Source organism: Trachymyrmex septentrionalis, unplaced genomic scaffold (assembly GCF_001594115.1).
Source record: "Trachymyrmex septentrionalis isolate Tsep2-gDNA-1 unplaced genomic scaffold, Tsep1.0 scaffold13, whole genome shotgun sequence".
In the NCBI taxonomy this organism is placed as follows: Eukaryota; Metazoa; Arthropoda; class Insecta; order Hymenoptera; family Formicidae; genus Trachymyrmex; species Trachymyrmex septentrionalis.
Window position 1 is genome coordinate 225,164 of NW_017304438.1, and position 11,426 is coordinate 236,589.

General features: G+C 27.4%; 1 protein-coding gene across 2 annotated transcripts in view; it reads left to right on the forward strand.

The window, feature by feature from the left end:
* The first annotated feature begins 4,087 nt into the window (after positions 1–4,087).
* LOC108756885 (monocarboxylate transporter 10) overlaps positions 4,088–11,426 on the forward strand; it is a 37,231-nt gene continuing 29,892 nt past the window's right edge. For both annotated transcript variants that reach the window (XM_018501031.1, XM_018501032.1), the window contains exon 1: positions 4,088–4,288. The gene's annotated coding sequence lies outside the window, so the exon portion shown is untranslated. The remainder of the gene's footprint in view (positions 4,289–11,426) is intronic.

The window sequence follows — 11,426 nt, forward strand, 5'->3', positions numbered from 1 at the left end:
GGCCTTATGTAGTTGTGTTATGTATTTCTGGTACATGGTGGCATGTGGTACAATTATCTCACTGTATTGTTACAATCATCCATGGGACAGTTATAACAAAATTCCTCATAATCTTTAAACATAACTTTTTTTTACATAAAAAAATTAAACTAAAAAAATGCTGTAGCTAAATAAATTCTATATCTAAAAATATATATTCTTTTAATGTAAATATTATATTATAATATTTCAAAATGTTATTTTTGTCCCCGATCTTCCCTACTTAAAAATTTATTAATAAAAAACAATCGAAATATTTAGAAGCAAATGTTACTTTTGATATTTTCTTTGATATTTACTAATTATAAAAAAATTTGACTACAATGAGAAACTGTATATATACATTTTTGTGAGATACTATATTTCATTTTTTTATTAATTGCAATTTTTATTAATAAATAAAATAGTGATTTATTTGCTAAAAATGAAATTTTATTTCGGTATATTTGAATAAATTATTTCAGTGTTATTGATGTTCACAAGTAATTTGCGGTAATTATGCATTAGGGAAACAGCTCCTATCACTTTGACCTTGATATATTTTTACAAGGTCATAGAGTGAGCTCCAATTTAATAGGTCTTAACAACATATGTCAAGATGCTGATTTCTCTTTATAATTACTCTTTTTTATCTTTACAAAGTTTTAACTTTAAGTACCTTTAAGGAAAAAAAGCTTAAAAATTTATTTGTGAGATATAAAGTTTATTTCACTAAAATTAATCTTTTATTTAAATACGCCGAAATTAATTACAAATAATAGTTAATTTCCTTGACATGAATAATTTACAAATAAAGAAAAGTAAAAATGAAAAAATAATAAAAAATTCAGTTTAAATTCAAATATAAAACGTTACAAGTTTCTGCTACCGGATTGAGCCTTCTTCAGACATTAACTCGTAATAATCTTTCTGCGATACTTCGATAATTTGATACATTTGACCACATAAAAACTGCATTTAGAGATAAACTTGAAATATGAAATATGTATTCTACGCATTTTATAAAAATTTATCTTTATTATTATCGTTATATATTTTTATAAATATAATATTTTATTCTTTTATTAATCATGTTAAATATGAAGTCTAATGGGTAGCTATTTAATAAAATGTTGATGTTTTTAAGTTTTTAAGTTTTTTTCATCATAATCCGGATGTGTTAGTAAAATATTGGGTTGTTCGAAAAGTAATTTCGTTTTTTCCCAACAGAGGACTTATTGTATTTTTTCACAGCCAACTTCACACTTAAGCCGCATAATCATTATATATTTTGACAGCTGATATAGCAAGGTTTGCTTGTGAAAAAAGTTCGATTGATTTTACGCAGTAGTTTTTGATTGGTGCCCTATCAAATATGGAAAGTGAAAAGCAACATTTTCGGCTTATTTTACTTTTTTACTATCGAAAAGGTAAAAATGCTGTTCAAGCAAGAAAAAAATTATCCGATGTGTATGGAGAAGATGTATTGACAGAACGCCAGTGCCAAAACTGGTTTGCAAAATTTCGATCCGGCAATTTTGATGTTGAAGATGCACCACGTTCTGGAAGGTTGAAGCTGAAGCTGATGAAGACACAATAAAGGCATTAATTGATGCAAACCGGCAAATAACAACTCGTAAGATCGCTGAGAGATTAAATTTATCGAATTCGACCGTTCATGATCATTTGAAACGCGTCTGATTGAAAATCGTCTTTCATTTTCATAAGAAAAAATGAAATTACTTTCCGAACAACCTAATAGTTTTGTCTAGCATTCCATAAATTATTCTTTTTTTATGTTCAATAGGGTGCTGTGAATTATAATTAAGGTACCTGCCTGAAAATGTGACTTTATAGAATAAATCAAATTTAATTGAATGTTAGGAAAATACCCAAAAAATCAGAAGTTTGGTTCTGCTATGTATAATAGATGATACATTCATGATATGGAGACACGGCAGAGCCGAATTTCGTAAATTTCTTATTTTCCTTAACAATTAACATCCAAATATTTACTTTACTATAGATATAGAGGAAAACGGAAAACTCCCCTTCCTGGTTGTTGTCTTTAAAAAAATTGATGGTACTTTAGGCCATCAAGTACAGGAAACCAACACACAGATGGATACCTACATGCCGAGTCGCACTATCACCCAGCACAGAAACAGTCTACAATCAACTCACTTGTACATAGAGCTTTCACCATCTCTGACAAAGAACATCTACAGACAGAACTCAACCACTTAAAACTAGCCTTACAGAAAAACGGGCACGACAAAAAAGACAATCAAAACAATCAATAAACATGCAAACAAGGCAATGGTCTCTGACACACAACCAGAAAGGATTCTATCCATTCTTTTATATGTCAAAAGAACAATAGATCGGATTGGCAGCATATTAAACAAACGCAATATCCGAACTATCTTTAAACCACCTAAAAAAGATAGGACAAATATTAAGAAATCCTAAAGATCAAAGACCTCCACTCAGCTTCGCAGGAGTATACAAAATACCTTGTTCCTGCGGGCAAGTATACAATGGAGAAATCGGGAGAATAGAAAACTACGAATAAAAGAACACGTGGTATCAAGCTAAAATACGTCACGCAGTCAGCATTATCAGAACACAACATCGAAACAGGACATCAATACTGTTTGATAAAACGACCACAATAGTCAACTCATTACTTCATACTTTCCAAGAAAGTATAGAGAAGCCATAGAGATACAAAAACACCCTAACAATCTAAATAGAAATAATGGTTACAATATAAATAAAATATAGAAAACCATTCTCCCGGTTATTGAAGACCGACCAATTTCCCTCCCCCCCCCTCGCCCACAAAATTCTTCTTTCCTTCTACCATTCCAACAAGCGTAATATAAAAAAGAACGGCCCAGAGAAACAACTCAGTATCAGGCTGCTCCCCGCCATGGTGAAGTGGACTGCAAGATTCACTAAACGTTGGCATTTCAAGAATGAATCTGGACACGGAAGAAACCCGCGAAACGCATAATCTTTTCTAATTAATTTTATATCCAAAAAGTTTAATTGATTATTATTTTCTGTTTCAATCGTAAACTTAAAGTGTTTATCTAAGGAGTTAAAAACTTTCAATATGTAATCCATCTTGTTGGCAGGAGCAGCCATTAATATATATAATGTCATCCACATATGTGAAATAGAACGGTATTCCGAATGATAATCTTTCCAATGCTATTTCTTCCAAATCTTGCATCACCAAATCCGCCACTATGGGTGATAATGGAGAGTCCATGGACACACTATCAAACGATCAATTCGACGAAATACTGTTGTTAATTAAATAAACTGAAGGAAGCGATTATTGTCTGGGTACATTTGACTGGTATGTTCTACCGCCATACTCTCCGGACTGCCTCTTCCGATTATTTATTTCTTTCATTAAAAAATTTTCTTTGTAGTAAAAGATTTAATTCAATAAATGAGATATAAAAATGCATCTTGATCAATATTTTACTACAAATCTCAGAAGTTTTGGAAAGATATTGTAACATTATGAGGCTTCCGGAGAACCAGAGAAAGGTAAATAGATTAAAATGAATCATATAAAAAATTCAATAAATTCTCACACAAATTGTATATTTTTTCTCTATTATATATATAGTAAAACGAAAAAAACTTATGCGAAAACCTAATATTATATATATTTTTACACATTTAATTAAATATACATTTTTTAAATTTTATATCAAAATACTAGACAAAAAAACGAGTCCTCTGAAAGGTAGACGAATCATATTAAATACACACACGTACGTGTCTTTGTGTGCGTATTTTAATCCTACTTTAATTCTGGAAAGGGATTTTCAAGTGTATAAAAGAAAAAAGTAATTGTTATATAAAATTTAAGTTTTATCGATAAAACAGATGTCTTTAGGATCTCTTTAAAACGTTTTTATACGCGTCATCGGCGCCTAGTGCCGCGTTCTTTAGAGCTTGGAACTTTTTGGTCTGTCCCGTCGTCTCGTCCCGCTGAGACAGGCGTCTCGTTTCATTCGCCTTTTTAGTTTACGCCCGACCACCGGGCGCCGACGACGTCGTGATCGGCTTGCTTATCACCGAAGTAGAACAGTCTGATGTTGATATCTCGTGCTCCCCTCTTTCGTTTCTCTCCCTTTTCTTTTACTATCGTGTTTCTTCCCTTTTTAAATTGTTACGATTCCGGGAAGTTTGCCAATCGCCAGACGCATGATGCTTGCCACGTGCTGGAGGATCGTTTAAGTCGGTATGATATAACAAGCGCATCGTTTCTCCAGTCGTAGCTCTGTTCTCTGTAGACGTACTATATTCTTTCGAAATAAAATTAATGCGTAATCGGATGTTGAAGAGAAAAATAAAATACAGAGAGAAAATTAGAATACATAGGACAGAGAACCGATTCGATATTTTTATTGTACTTGTTTTTGTTTTTTAAACTTTATATATACTTTTCATCATTTTTCTCTTATTCTTCCGAACATCTAATAAGAAAGTATCTACAATAACAAGATTTATTAACCTTAGCAGTTTTAGCAATATTTTAAATAAAGATTAATAAACATTTTTTTGTTAGAGATATTTTATTTATATTTAAAAGTAACATTTTAATTAAATGATAATATTTTATGGACGATTATATAAAGTATATTTTATTATAGATTATTGTCATAAAATATTTTACAAAGCTATAATAAAATAAATATATTATTCTATTAAAAAATAAATATATCATTAAAGTCATTGTAAGAAATTATTTAAGATTTAAACTTTTATTTAAGTTATTAAATATATAAATCTTTTTAAATGAAATAAGTTTTGTTTTACTAGGTTTTTTATAAGTATTACTCAGAAAAATAATTGAGTACATACACTTTAAGTAAACATATTTGTTTTATTTTAACTACAAAGTATATACATAGTATTATTTATAGAGAATAGATCTTTTGATTAGTAAAAACAAATCTCATTTTTACTTGCCAACTTTTTTTTTCCAACTTCTTGTTGATTGATGCGTCGACTTATTGTTAATTAAATTTTTCAAGTTGGTTTCATTCAATCTTTAGTTTACTGCCAAATAAATTCAATTAAGTTTATCGATTGATCGACAAAGTTAGAAATTAAGGATTGTGACCTTAAGATAATAATTTTCATAAAGAAAAAAGAGAGAAGAAATATAGAATACATGCAAAAATCGTATGTCCAAGAGGGGCTGACGTTTATTTTAATGTCCTGAATTTTTAAAAACAATTTTATCCCCCCCCCCCCCCAACTATTCTGATAACTGGACCGATGTACTACAAAGAAAAAGATAATAAAAATTCCTGGCCAAAAAAGGTAATAAAAAGAAGTAAAAATAGATACATGTCTGTATTCTTTCATTTCGTTATCTATAACAACTGTGCTAATACGATGCTAATATGATGATATACTTTCAAAATATATCGTTAAACTACAATAAATCGTAAATAATTTGTCATGTTAAATTTAAATATATTACATAAATTAGATAAATTTATTACATAAATTTGATTTATAGTCAAATAGAAATTATTTTGTATTAATTACACATCTACTCGATACAATTGAAATATACAATTATCAATTTATTTATCTAACAATATAGTCAATTTCGTTACAATTAATACGAATATATCTTATAGTTGATTGAAATGTAATTTATTTGATCTAAGAATTTTTTTGTACAATTATATAAATTATTTATCATGTATCATATGTTTAAATATTACACGAATCATATGCATTTAATTTATAGGCAAATAGAAATTGTTTCACATCGATTACATATCTGCTTGATACAATTGAAATATACAATTATCAATACATTTATCTAACAATATAGTCAATTTCGTTACAATTAATAATCTTATAGTTGATTGAAATATAATTTAGTTAATCTAAGAATTTTTTTGTACAATTGTATAAATTATTTATGATATTATAATTTAAATATTACATAAATCATATATATTTGATTTTTAGGTAAGTAAAAATTAATTAACAAATTACAAATAGAAAATTAGAAATTGTTTCACATTGATTATACAATCATCAATACATTGATTCGCGAGACTTGATCAGGGCACCTATCAAGAAACAAGTCGGAATAGATTCCGATCGGAATTATTCTATTATTTCCTAAATTTTTATTGTGTTTTCTAGAGGAAACGGAATAATTCCAATCGAAATTCATTCTGACTTGTTTCATGATAAGTGCCTAGAACGGGTCAAATAACAATCAAATGCTATAGTTCAAACAAGCGTGCGATTATATAGCTCAACGTTAGCGTGTTAAATTATCTTAGAAATCTTAGATTCGAATCTCGTCGTATATGCGTTTTTAAAAATTGTAAAATATCCGATATAATTAATAATTATAATTATAATAATTATAATTATAATTAATAGACTGTATGTAAAATTATAAAATAATTCTACATAAGAATAATAAAAAAAGTAAGAACCTTTTATGTAAAAATTAAAAACAATTATTTTTTGAAAAAAATATAACATTTGAATCAATTACATTGATTCGAAATCAAAGTTGAATTTATTTCGGTATTAGTACTATCAGCAACTTATTAAGTTCCTATTATTTTGTAATGTAATTCCATCAACTTTATAAATATTTTATTCAACTAAATTCAATATTGATTTAAGAAAAGGAAATGTTCCTTCAATTCAATGTGCTTTTAATTTATCATTATATATCCTCAAATCAAATTGATATGTTATTATTACAAATAAAAAGATTAAAATTAAATCAATAACAAATAGAGTTGAATTAACTACTTATGTTTGTGACAGTCCATGATGCATGCATTTAATTGACTAATATATTGGGTCTTTTACCCTATATGATCATTCTGTCACATGTACGTCAACGTGTCTGATGCAACAATGACTTAGCGACACATAAGAATCCATTCTAGATTCTAGATTATTCTAGACTGAAAAGCAAAACAAATTAACATATTGACTGATAGTCACTGCTGACAAACGTTTATTTTACGTTATCTAGCCATTTACATCATTCAAAATTTTATGTTAAGTGACATTTATTTTTATTCAACAACAAGGAATAGAAGTAATGACCTTAACAGACAAAGCTTTAATGCTTAAATAATTCTGCTTAAATAATCTGAATTACTGTACATAATATATATGTACAGTATGCATATATACCATATTTATAGTCATTCGCGCGCCGAATTACTTAAAAAAAAAACTCAAAATTTGAGTGTTTGCACTCAATTTAGAATTATTTTAAACACTGAACATTACCTCAATGCTTGAGCATTATCCTCAACTTGAGAGTTATTGTTTTATACAATTACTTAATTTAGTTTTATTGCTAAAATATATATTATTAGTCTGCATTATATTCTGGAATACACACGACAAAATTATAATTGAAAAAAAAAACGCTTTATCAACTCATTTGAGAATTAATTTCCTTATTTCCCTGTGCGGCCACTCATCTAAATCTTGTGCTCCATCCAATGATACTTAAACCAAGATATGTACACATGTATAAAATGACACTTTGTTACAGAATACATAGTGTAATTCCGTAGCGTAATCCAAGATCATCGACATGGTCCCGTGCGCGCGCGTGCGTACAAATGCGATATGCAATTATATTACTTAATACAAAATTAATTGTTTCTTAATTATTTATTAAGTTATTTTCATCATTCACATTCTGGGAGTTACACTAAATATTTCGTAACGAAATATCGTTTTATACATGTGAACATATCTTGGACATTATATATGATAGTATGTAGTTATATATAGAATATAATTATATATGTGACACTATATATAATCATATAAGAAACATAAAATATTCCGAGACAGCAAAATATCTGGAAAATTATAAGTTTTATAAAAACATGTTTTAGATAAAAGTTGTAGAGTTTAAAAAGGTCTAGCCACTGACTTCATCAGTTTGACTTTGGCGTCGCCAAGGTAGGGCAAAGGCATCGGATTTTTTAAGTGAAACTCCTCATATTTTCTTTCATTTTCTTATAATCCTTGTTGAGACCTTTTCAAAACACTATAATTTTATCCATTTTAGGTGAGCTGTTTAGAATAGCCGTTGAGTATTTTATGATGAGATATCAGCGATTGTAGATTAATCGAATACGAAAACTATTCATTTTTTTGTACTAAAACTTATATATTTTGTTTTAGCAGGTTATAAGCTATAACATATGAGAAAATCATTTGATTTCACAGGGACCCAATTTCGTATATATGATTAGTACGGAGTCCTTTCAGTATAAACACTCAAATTTTGAATTTTTTTCGTAAGAGTAATTTTTCGTACTTATAAACGCAATTAAACTATTTATTTATTTTTATAATATTAATAACTTTTAACTGTTAATCTGTTAAAGTTATTAATCGATTATAAGTAATCGAATTCTATGGACAACCTACAATTTTTTATAATTTTTTCCTAAATTGAAAACTGATGGTCAAATTTAAAAGACAAAATATTTTTGAATGTTAAAAAAATATAAAACATTTTCAAATATTTATATGTAAGCAATAAAAATTCTAAGAAAAAATAACATTTAAGTCATATTGGATACACATATTGGGTATCTAATATAGCCTACATATATATATATATATATACATATTTTCTCCTTTTCGCAAAAAATGTTAGAAAAATGGAAAATAAAATGGTCCACAATGTTATTTTTACAATAATTATAAGTTTATTAACATGTTGATATGTTTTTTAACATGTAAAGATGCGTTTAGATTATCAAATCGAATATTAAGCCAAACCTCAAATCGTATTTTATTATTTTTTGCCGAGCCGTGTAACGAATGCTTATGGAAATTATCGTTCGAACTTCAGCTAGATAATCTAGACGCACCTTAAGAATATACAAAAACCTATTTTCCAAGCAATCGACTTATCTACTTATTTACTTATCTCTACGATGTAGACGTAAGCAGTTTAACAAGTGAATTAAAATAGTCTTGGCTTTTTTATATTTTAATTAGAATAGTCTGGAATGAGAAAAGCAAAAAAATGTTATAATCGATGTATGTATAACATTCAATATACCTAGGTTATACTGTTTTTATAAACAAAAGAGAAAATAGTTAATGTATAAATAAAATAAAGAAAAAAAACATTCAAGTCATACGCAGCATTCTTCTTCGTGCACACAGTCATTATATTTAAAATATGTGCATAAAAAATAATTAATCATAGACGATTAATTCAGCCAAAATTAAGTCATCTTCAATATGTCGTAATAATAAAAAACAAGTAACAGTGTATAATTTAAAATAATAATAAAGTATTAATATAATATAAACCCAGATAACATTTATGTTGCATAAAATATTTAAAAGACGTCTTTTAGATATCTTGAATGTTATTATATAACGCGATCAATACAAAAATATAGGATATAAACATTATACGAAAATTAGATTATTTAATGTTGTTACAGTTGAAAATTTAATCGCAATTAAGGGATAAACCACTGAGGGCATTACGGTACGTGTACAAATTTGGGATATTATACTGGACATTATTTAAGAGAATTGTATATTATATTAAATAGTACGAGATTGTGCATTACTAGGACATTAGCAGGCATTATTAGGGCATTAGTAAGTAATATAAAATTTGGGTATTATTTGGGCATTACTAAGCATTAGTACACATTGGTGTACATACTTTTGATCAGCGATTTACCCCTTGATCATAATATTATAATAAACACTGTCAAAATGTAGTGAATCCTTGATATTTTACAATTTATTTTTCGCTGTATTCTTCGGTTTATTATTCTTATATTTAATTTTATTTAAAGTAATAGATACGTTATATAATCATTAAAAGAAGTTTCCGTATTGTACCGGATTTCTTAAGAATTATTTAAACTCTAATACGGTTGTGGAATGATGTTGATTTTAACACAGATTTGAGACTCTGTCTTGTGTTTGCATAACGATCACTTTAAATAGAACTAAATGTAAGAATAAATATCAAAAAGTACAGCGAAAAAGAAATTATAAAATTGAACAATATCATAAAGAATCCATTACATTCTAATAACGTTTATTGCAATTTAATTTTCAATTGTAACAACACTAAATAAGTAATCTAATTTTCATTTGTCCCTCTATTTTTTTATGATCGCGCTAATAACACTTTTATTGTATTATTATTATACTGTATTATTATTTTAAATTATATACTTGTTTTTTATTGTTATAACATACTGAATATGACCTAATCTTGGCTGAAACGTCTATAATTAATTGTTTTTTTTTATATGAATATTTTAAATATGCGCAAAAAAGTCTTTGCGTATGATTTGAATGTTTCTTTTCTTTATCCATATTGTTATTTTACAAAGAATTTCCTCTCTTTGCAATGGTTATAAACAAAACATTATAACGAACGTATAAACTAAATACAGTGTTATAAAGTATAAGATCTATAACAAATGTGCACTACAAATATTAATAACCATCTCTTGATAATCATTGAAAGCAATTACTTATCTACGAAATATTATACCATGACCTCGTTCTGCATTTTGTTTTATCAACAATAGAATGAATAGCTGAGCAATAAAATAATTGATGCAATCGTGTCCGACCGGTCTGTACTTATTAGTGGTGTTTGTTGAATTCGTGTAATTAGTGTAATTACCCACAAACAACGTACAGGTCATATTGGGTACTAGGTCATAGGGTCCAATTACTTTAGATCTTTTTAAATAAGATAATTTTTCTAAGAAAATTTTTTCACATATATTACTTTAAAAAAAACTAAATTTATACACTTGAACCAAACATACAGTTTTTTGTGTTTGGTGTTTTTTATGCAATATGTTTTGTTACTCAGTATGTGTCTACCGAACCATCAGTATCTCTATGAGAAGTCTTGTTCTTCTTTTTGTTGTGTAAGTTAAAATTACTTGTTTTTAAAAGAAGTTTCCTCTTTTTTAAAAAATAAATATTGACCAATCTTCTCATATTTGTTTTAAATCAGACAATTTAACAATATATAATATTCATATACAATAGTTGCTCAATGGTTCGCACAATTTGTTTGACTTCATGTGTTATTAATTTTCATAAATTTGTGATTCTCCGACATAATAACAATATATAAATATTGTAATTGTATACAGAAATCTGACAATTTGATAATCAAGTTTCGACAAGTTAGGACATCCAATAGATTGACTATTAACTCATGTAATAGAGCATTATCTTTTTAATGCATTTTTTTTAAATATTTTACAATATTAATTTTATTTACATTTTCAATGTTCTATGTTAATTGTACTAAAGAGGATCCGAATCGAGGATTT